Source organism: Clupea harengus, chromosome 14 (assembly GCF_900700415.2).
Source record: "Clupea harengus chromosome 14, Ch_v2.0.2, whole genome shotgun sequence".
In the NCBI taxonomy this organism is placed as follows: Eukaryota; Metazoa; Chordata; class Actinopteri; order Clupeiformes; family Clupeidae; genus Clupea; species Clupea harengus.
The window spans coordinates 27429774-27440430 of NC_045165.1; positions in this window are offsets into that span (position 1 = coordinate 27429774).

Here is a 10657-nt window from a genome sequence, read left to right on the forward strand (position 1 = left end):
GCAGCAATAACAACAACAACAACAATAGAACAAACCAAAACAAACAAACAAACTATATATAGTAAAGGTAAATATTCTATATGTAATATATATTATAAAGGTAAATATATATTATAAAAATACAATGTATTACAAACGGAAAAAAAGGAAAACAATTTTAACATATGACAGACGCCAGCTGAAACTCTAAACTGGCATATTCCCCTCTCTGTTGTAAATGATTGAGAGGAATGAAACCGTCTGACCATCAATGTAAAAGTACTCTACATTGTCAAAAATGTCAACAAAAAGATACAGCCCTCAACTGATGTAAGAGACCTAACAAAAAAAGACATGAAAATGTCCAGTAGGTGGCAGTATTGCTGTTGGATTGAGCCATTGCGAACAATGTGTGTTTGCACTAGTTATGTATGAGCCTTTGCCTGTGTGTGTGTGTGTGTGTGTGTGTGTGTGTGTGTGTGTGTGTGTGTGTGTGTGTGTGTGTGTGTGTGTGTGTGTGTGTGTGTGTGTGTATGTCTGTGTATTGTTGTGTGTTTGAGCGTGCATGAGAATATTTGTGGCTATAGGTTATATTGTGATACGACCAATTTTAGGCAGTTGAGAAGACTAAATAATTGACAAATGCTAATAATCAAACAACCTGTAGCATGCTTATTCTTATAGCATACACATATGCAACTTGAGATGGATTAGCTCATTAGCTTAAAAAAAGAAACCTTTTTTTTGACAATTAGGAGTATAATGCACAGCTGTGTTTCCATATTTCATCTCAGTAGTGTTTGTGTTCTCTTCTTTGATGCTATTACACTAATCACATGCATAATGACTTGTTCAAGGAAGCAACTGGAAACAATTCATTGATTTTAAATGGTTCATTTGCTGCTAAATAAACAGAACAACAGCAATTACAATTTTTTTAAGAGGATAAACTTCTGTATCCACACAAATAGCAAGTACTGGGGAAATTACACTGCAAATAAAAACAGACATTACATAAATCATTTCTGACCTTGCTTCAACTGAATGGATAGTAGATTTAAGCAATGTTTAATGCCGCTGTTTTAAGAAATTAATATTGTTTGCTTTGATGTTGTAAGGCAAGATATTTCAGGGAATATATATATCATGGTTTAATCAATCCATATGACTCTAGACCACTTTCTATAAATTAAAATAATATATCAACGTGTTCAACAGCCATTAAAAATCCAAATGGGTGCAAGCTTTAGCCTTTTATATATCTCACTTGTCGAAGGACATTATTTTTAATTGCCTGCAATATCCCCTCCTAAAAGCAAAGCAAACTGCCAGTGGGACTAAATTAAAACACGGGCACACCAACCTCGAGTGGAGTATTAAAACTCAGTGAAGAAAGGAAAATATTAATTTAAAGTCACACCAGCAAACCGCTTACAACTCACAAAAAATAACCACTGGCTCTAATCTGGTTCTCTATTTCTCTGTGATGGGCTGTGATGTGTTATGATGCATGACCTCTCCATAAAATACACAAGTGCCTGCACACACACACACACACACACACACACACACACACACACACACACACACACACACACACACACACACACACACACACTCACACACACACACACACACACTCACGGTTACAAATACATCACGGAGAGGCATCAGTATTCTGCTTCTGAGTGATCATTCTCTGTTAACACACACATAATGAAGTACATAAGTACAGATGAAATTTTGCTTTATCACTGAATGGGGTTTGACTGGAGTCTGAGATGATCTGTGCTGAAGAATGCGAGGAGTGTAATGTCGCTTTGTTTTCATTCCTGGGGCGCTGTGCTCGGGCTGGGCACAGCAGCTCGGAGTTTGGGGCGTTTGCTTTCAGCGAGTGGAGTCACAGTCAGTGGGACTCAGCAAGCTGGATAATTCAGGATCACTGCCACCCACCACTCACTGCCTCTGTGGGCAACCAGAGGCCAGCACACTTACTGTACTGTGCTGGAACACATACACAAACACACACACACACACACACACACACACACACACACACACACACACACACACACACACACACACACACACACACACACACACACACACACACACACACACACACACACACACACACAAATAAACACAAACACAAACACACACACACACAGCAGCCAGCATGCATGAAGTATTATGGCCATAAACATTCTATATAGAATGTTTATGGCCATATAGTGTAAACCAGTTCAGATGCCAGTCACAGCTATAGGTTTTTGCAAGAGAGAGAAGAATCTTGATCCTGCAACATAAAATGTACCCTCAGAGCTCTGGCCTTAACACTGACAATATCCTATCTAACTGATAATAACTTCTCTTGCTGAAATACAATATTCCAATACATAGGTACTCTCAGAAAAGTGTAATGGAATTGATTTTTGAATTGAATGGGATTGAATTCCATGCGGCAAGTGAAACTATAAAATACTAAACATCGTCACAATAACCCAAAGAGGAAAATGTCTTTGTGTGTATATATATATATATATATATATATATATATATGTGTGTGTATTTAAAAAAAAAAAATTAAAGCTGAATCCTGTTACTAGGTCTCTCGTTTCTTATTCTGCGTTTGGACATGAACAGCCCATCAGGCCAGACGGTGGAGAGACGTTGTTCAGGTGATGCGAGGCGCCAGTGAGGAGGGCGCTGCCTCACTTCCACACAGCGAGCAGCGGGAAATGGCGCTATTGATGAGCAGTCAAGCGTTCAAATGAGCTGCATTAGCTATTATTGCGCCAGCGTTTTCCCTCCTCCCTCCTGACAGGCAGCTCTGAACTTGCTTTGACAGTGAGCAATGGTCTACCTGGTCTGACACAACTTTTTTTGGAAATCCCACCCTGTGGTTTGAGGTGCAAACAATGCCGCCTGCGCGAGGTGTCAGGTGAATATTTTGAAGGCTGCTTTAGTCACCGATTCGAGAGGGGAAGCACGTTTTTCCTTTGAACTGGGCACACGTTGTGCGGCGCACAGTCGTGAGATATGCTGTGGTCGTTCTATGACATGTAAAAATGGAGTAGTGTGGACCACAACGCACCGAAATCCTTTTTTCGTTTGTCATGAAAGCCAAATGACAATCTTACTTCTAAAGTCGTCCGGTCGGTTCCATGGTGGTCACCTCTGAAATCATCCGTCACTCACTATTTGTCAGCCATTTGTAAATCACACTTGGGCTTTGAAAGGGGCCAGGCTTTTGCTAGGGAGGAATTCCCGTGGAGTTCAGAATCGTCTTGGGGAAACCTATGATTATATCCATATTAATGGCTTGGTGAGTCTGGAGAGATGCTTCATTGGACAGATCTAACAAATAGTACTTATTACAAAGAGGAGTTCATCTTAAACTGATTAAGGGTAGAAATATCAGGTTCTTTTTTAAATCTCACCCCATGCCTTTGGTCTCTACTCACAGTCCATGATGCCAGATGCAATATATTATTATTCTAAATCAAAACAGAATGCCAGCTTTTCATCTGAATATTAGCTAATGTCAAGGCAAAGAACCCTCTTGTTTAAAGTTAACCAGAGTTCTAATGCAGGGCTTTTCCTGACTTTACTCGGGGCCAATTATGTATTATTCCCCATTTGGCTGTGTTTTCTCCTTGATGTTCTCCTGAGAGACACACTTTATCTCTGCAACCCTCTCATGATTTAAAACTTTTCATTGTCAGGAATGTTAATGTGCAGGTCTTATGTGGTTCCTGCCTGAGCATAGTCATTACAAGAGTAAGTACTTTGTGTTGGTGGCATGTGAACTTACATGTGGCATGTGATAACTCCATATTTTGACACCCATTATGGTAAAGAGGATTCAGCTCACGCTGAGGCTGAAACTCACCATAACTCTGTTCAGAGTAGTTCATGTATGGTAATGTAATGTTCCATTTTTAGCTTTAAGCTTTCCTTCACCATGGCTAAAATTCCCTGCATTATGCTTTGCATGCGCATATAGGGGGTGAAAATATACCATACAATTTGCAAAGGCGGATTTGCTACTGCAAGTTTTGAAGCTGAGTGCACACTGGACATATATAGTAACCTATAGCCCATTAGCTCCCTCTGCATGATGCTTCAGCACATTAGCAGCTCCTCTATCAGCCTCTCCCAATCACTGAGAGACTTTCATCTTTTGGCCCTTTTTTACTTGGTTTACAGGGCAAAATAGTACCAACCTTGAGAACCCCCCAACAATAAATATCCTTGATTTTTAAGAGATATTAGAAGAAGAGACTGTGGATTTGTGGATTTTCTCTAAGGTACACACTGTCATTCTCAATCTGCCTGACATTACTTTTACAACTAACACAGAGAGTCCAGTATCAACACTGGCTAAAATAACAACAGGACGTTTCTGTATTTCTCCCTCTTTATAGAGACATGAAATATCCAAGCCCTCTCCGAGTTTGACATTTGTCTTTCCAGCACATAAAGACAGCAGCATCGGACTTAAAGAGGTACCTCTCAAGCTGTGAGCACTCTGCTTTTGGTTACTTCTGACCAACTCCTATGATCTCCACGTCTAAAAAATGCCCTTCAGGCATATTCTGAAATAACATTTTATGGTGAATAGTTTAAAAAGTCTACACAAAGCTGAGTCAGTTCTTCTCCTGCAAAAGTTGGTCATAATTTAAAATTGTGTTGACTTGATTTGGTGCAGTTGTTTTCAAGACCACTCGGCAAACAGAACCACATCACAGGTTTGCAAAGAGCCTATCCATTTGAAATACGATATAGGGCAAGAAGATGAAATATTATTCTCCTCAAGCCAGTCAGTATTTGTCCTTCAGATTCATTCATTAGACCGCAAATACCTGATACCTGAAAGACCAGACCAGAACCTATAGTAGATACTCTGTTATTCCATACATGGTGTGTGAGATTTCATAGGTGCACTTAAAGTCATGGACTCAAACATGAAGCACATAATAAAGATGTAGCTCTTAAAAGACTTCAGCTTCTCCTTCCATTTGACTTGATTACACACTCCAGTAGAGAGAGGCTGGCCAGCGTGTTAATGTGAGGCGTCCATGGGGACTCTGCTCTTAGGTTTCCCCTCTTCTGCATGGACACTTAAAAGGCCTTGCCAAAATAAAGGATCAACGTGTTTCACGCAACCTGATGGCTCAATCGACAAACCACAACACCTTAGCAAACAGTTTTTCAGTGTCCTTGAAAGACCTGGTGGTTTAAAACCAAGGACACATACATGCTGTATGTGTCAATATGGCTAAGGTGCCACGGCTGGTGTCAAAAGCAGCAAGGCCCTGTTGGTTTCCGATCAAGCAGGAGATAGCAGCTCTGTTTTGGTTGATCTCGCTCCGCCTCGCTGGGAGCCCAGAATAGATCCGGGCGCGCTCAGTCCAGGCAGGTCAGGGGAGCGCTGGGCGGACTAACCCCTTTTGACACGGCAAGAGCCGACATGTGCTCTGCCAAGCCTCTTCCCCCTCTACCCATGAGTCCCCCGAGACAGCGCAGAGGTCAGGAGGGGCCAGGCCCAGGAATATAGGAACAAGGTTTCCAATAAAACAAGCCAACTCTGACCGGTGCGCACACTGGGAAAATGAAAACCAGGCCGGCTCCTCGGATCATGTTCAAAATGATCAAAATGAATACCAGATCATGTGCTCGATACAGTCGGGGGCAGTTTTCCCTTCCTTTCCAATGCGCTACTTCAAGATATAGCGAGAGGAGCGTCCAAATTTAGCAACCACCGTACCTTGTTAGCATGTGGGAGTGCTGCAGGCATGGCGAGGAGGCTGGAAAAGGTTTCCATATGGCCGGCTCACATTGGCCGTGGAAGCCCGGGCCACTTGCAGCTCAAACAAAACCTCAGAAAGGGATAGGCTTTCAGACTGTCAGCTACACAGTCGTTTATTATTTTCCTCTTTATGCAATATATCATGTTAAGCTTTTGGCCTTCAAATCTCGCCATTCGTCTCAGAAAGAGTATCGGTTGTCTCAGTCTGGGAAATGTGATTTGAATAAGGAGAGGTGAACTGTTTAAGTGGTCATGCATTTACCATGAAATATGCCCTTATTAAGGATGAAAGATTGGGTTACATTTTTGCCACAAAAGCTTACAAAAGAGTCCAAACGACAAACATCCACCCAAACCTTTCCCCCTTCTCTAGCAGTAATGTGATTTTCAGGTTTGAAGCAGAGCTAATTCAGAAATGGCCTCAAAGAGTGACACATAAAGAGAGAGAGAGAGAGAGAGAGAGAGAGAGACACTTGGCTGTGCATGAGGAAGAAAGCATGACAAGAAAGAGAAGCAGCCCCAGAGACAGAAATATGTAAATAATCACTGCCATTAATGAAATTGTAAAAGTCATCTTTTAAAAGCATTGCAGGGCAGGAAGCTGGTCTGCATTAAACAGGAAGTTGTGTTTGTGGGACCTCAGGGGCAGATTGCTCCTGCGTATGACCCCATAGACTCTTTACCTCCAGCCTGGACCGCCTTTGCACACTGGATCTCATTTGAACAGGAGCACACTGGCAAATGATCCAGCATTTTTAGTTGTTGGCGAACCTCCGATTTTTAAAACTATTTTCTCAGGTGGCTATTCCTCCTGGGTGAATTATCGATCATCGATATTATTACTATATTATTGTATTAATATTATGATTACAATATATTATAAAAATATTTAATTTCATAAGACATTCAAGAAATACTCCCCATAAGGACATTGAATGTCATCCACAACAATCCCAGGGATCTTTATCGAATGGAATATCACAAATAATGTCACAAAACCATTGTTAATAGATAATAAAACATAGTACCAATCCATGGGTGTCTCACATCTGAAAACCTTCAGAACCATGGCATGCAGAGTGTCTGAACAAGAGAGTGATCAGAATGTTGCTGGGAACTTCCTTGGTCGCCCAGCTCTGACTGACAGTGCTGAACAGAGTTGCGTCTCCACGGTTCACTGACAGAGTGCTCAAAGGTGCTCGCTCAGTATAGCCATGGCCTGTTCTTGCCTGCCCGACTCTCTCTTTCTTCCTGTCACACACACACACACACACAGAGAGAAAGAGACAGAGAGAGAGAGAATCTCTCCAGTCTCCCAGTGTCACGCACATACACAGTGATGATGCCTTCTTTTTTAAAGAATACAAATTTAGCTGCAGTTCAAATCATATATTTACTCCCATAAGTACCAGTTCACAAAGTCTGCACTCCATATTGGGTATGTCAAAAAAGGGTGTGTGCATGTGAGTGTGTGCTTGTGTATGTTTGAGTGTGTATGTTCTCATGTTTAAAATAAATGTGTGTGTGTGTGTGTGTGTGAGAGAGACAGAGAGAGGGAGAGAGAGAGGGAGAGAGAGAGACAGAGAGAGAGAGAGCGTGTGAAAGCTAATGTATATGTGGTGTTAACCTCTGTGTCTTACAGGATGTAGGATAAAGTGCCCTGCAGCACACCAAAAAAAAAAAAAAAAAGAGAGAACAATCTGATTACTCTGTGGTGACATCATCAGCAAAGCAGGTTTTCACGGCTATCACTGGTTAGTGCAAGCCAGGGTGTTTGAACTGTGCACATGAAAGCCTCTTCACAGCACGTTCTCATTTCAGGTAACCTAACCTAGACGCACGGCTATTGGCTTTACAAATACCTGTTGTGAGCGAGCCGGTACGGTCTGCTTGTGGTTAAGTAGGCTGTAAGAACCCTGGGGGAAATCGCATGTACTTCCTTCACACTTCTGCCACAGTTCAAACTCTGTCCAAGACTACTCCCCATAAGGACTTTGAAGGTCACCCACAACAATCACATGGTGATCTTTATCGAATGGAATATCACAAATAATGTCACAAAACCATTGTTTTTGATGATAAATCTCAGCTATAGAGAGGCCTTGCGGACATGACCAGGTAAATGGCGTCTCCTGCGTCAGAGATGTATTAAAGTAGACATTTGCTCACTAGACCTCGTCTTAACTGTCTAATTTTCCATCACGTTGAAAACTAGAAGGGCACTCTGCGACTGGAGATCTCACAATGTTAAAGAAAGTGAAAAACAATGCTGGATCCGGCCTTTGATCCAATTCCACTCCAAAATGTAATGGCTTCTTCCTTGGCCCATGCTACCCCCTCCACCAAGTTTCATAAAAATTGTCCTGGTAGTTTTTTTTGCGTAATCCTGCAGACAGACAAACCCCAAAACATAACCTCCTTGGCTGAAGTACCTACAGGCAGAGGTGAGGTTTTAAATCAACATGAACATGACGTGGGGCCCAGCCCGAGCATTACTTCTGATTCAGACTTTTCTGAACTCCTTTCTATGAACTCACATTAACAACTGCCATGCAAAGTGCAAGTGCTAGTGTTCCCTGCGCTGTGTAGCCAGGCACATTTCTGCACCGGACTCCAACTCACAACCTCCGACATGGGCAGCAGGTCTCTTAAGGTGTTGGGCAGTGAGGTTTACTGTACCCACTGACATGGGCAGCAGGTCTCTTAAGGTGTTGGGGAGTGAGGTTTACTGTACCCACTGACATGGGCAGCAGGTCTCTTAAGGTGTTGGGGAGTGAGGTTTACTGTACCCACTGACATGGGCAGCAGGTCTCTTAAGGTGTTGGGGAGTGAGGTTTACTGTACCCACTGACTACCATTACACTAGCATTGGCAGCATTTTGAATTCATTTCTTAGTAGCAACTCCCTTTCAACTTTTATCGGTAACTGTTTAACTGGCTGTGCTTCATACCACGAAAACCTGGTGTACACAAACTATTTTTCATCTGCATACTGTGTATCAGCAAGTGTTCTTTTAAAGCTTAATGTTCTGTAAACCTAACCTTGGCAATTTCAGTGCGTTTGATTTGGCCTCAGGAAAAACACACAGTTCCTTTAAATAACTCAATTACACAATTAAGTGGACACCATTATTAAACCGCTGTGACCCACATGTTGGCACTAATGTAAACTCTGCGAGCGACTGGCTAGTTTATGTAAACAGAAGAGAAATGACCCTGAAGCCTCCCTGTCCACAGTAGCAGGGGGCACATGTCTGACTGGTAGAACCTCTGATTAGAACCACTGAACCCCTTAGAATAATAAACTTCTTCCACCACTTTGGCTTATCAGGTAGACAATCAAGCGCACGCAGGACAGTGAATCTGGTTAGTCTTCTAGATTTCGGACAAAACTCTAGGACCTTAACTGTTTTAACTGAAATACCAGTTTCTAGTCAAAGAGCTTCATGGCTGTGGTCCTTGGGAATCTGAAATGTTAGTGTACCTTGAATGGTTTCAGTTTGTGGAATATCTTTTGGGTTCATTTCCCAATCAAGAGGTTTTGGTTACTAAAGTTAATTGAACTATTACAACGATAATGGAGTAATGTTTATAATGGCAAGGCTATAGCCTGTGGTAGCAGAATGCTAATTGTACCACAGACTGGAACGTGTTTGGGGGGCTCCAAACAAAACGGAAACAAATTAGTGGTGGTTTAATTAGTGTCATGTTTTGTCATGCTCTTGTTTGTTAATGCTGATTAGGCATGCTGTACTATTCAAACAAGCTCTTTGGACTGGTTCATTTCAGTTTTTTTTCTCTGAATGGGGTCACTCAAAAGAGAAAAATAACTTCAAAAAGCCAAATGTGTGTTAGAAACTGAAACATAGCAAGATTATCATTAAACATAATTACTCAAGCAGGGTTCAGTCCAAACAAATCGTGTAATCATAAGCATCTGACGCATTCCCTCCTACGCGCCTACTCTCCATTTGAAGACGCTGACTAAGGTGGTCAGCTTCACGTCTGTGAAACACCAATCTACACTATATCAAAGTTTGGAAAACAAAGAAAAACAATACATTCCTGATGCCTTGTCGCCACAAGGGCGGCCTCAGCCATGCCAAAGCCCTGAGCATTTGTAAGTCTCTTTTGTTTCAACATCAAATGCCCCAAATATCTCCATCAGTCCAACTCCAAATAACTGTCGTCTCATTTCCTGCAAACTGCTCACCATCCCGCTCATAATTAGGCTGAGAGTACACTGAGATTGGACCAACTGTGCATTGTTGACTCAGGATGGGAAAATTGTTGCTTTGTTTATTTGCTCCTGTAATTTCTCCCAACTGAGGAAATATCTATGGCCCTTTGTGCGCGGGGCAGCCAGGGTGGACTCCATCTTACCCTCACTAGAGTGGTCTGTGAAGCAGGAGTGTAACACAGGAGGGTCCCTCTAGCTGTACTAACTAAGGTTTCAAAGAGTGATCTTGGGGTCACATCATTATATATACTGTATATATATGTATATATATATATATATATACCGGTATGTATGTATGTGTGTGTGTGTGTGTGTGTCTATAATATATTTATACAATGATGTTACCCCAAGAGATACGTATATTCATATGTACGTGAATAAATATCTATGACTAATCTATGTGTTTCACCTGGTGTATATTATTATATGTCTAGAAAGTCCAAAAACTTACAGGGACACTTGATTGAGAGTTTGTCTCCTCTGGATTCTTTGGCAGTCTTGCTAAAGCGATGGCTGACTTATGGCTCTGTGGGTGGGAAGCTAGTGTAGGGTAAGTTGTGTGCAGTACACTAAGCTGTTCCAAGAATCTCCCGTGTGTGGATTCAATCTTCCAGTCCAAGACA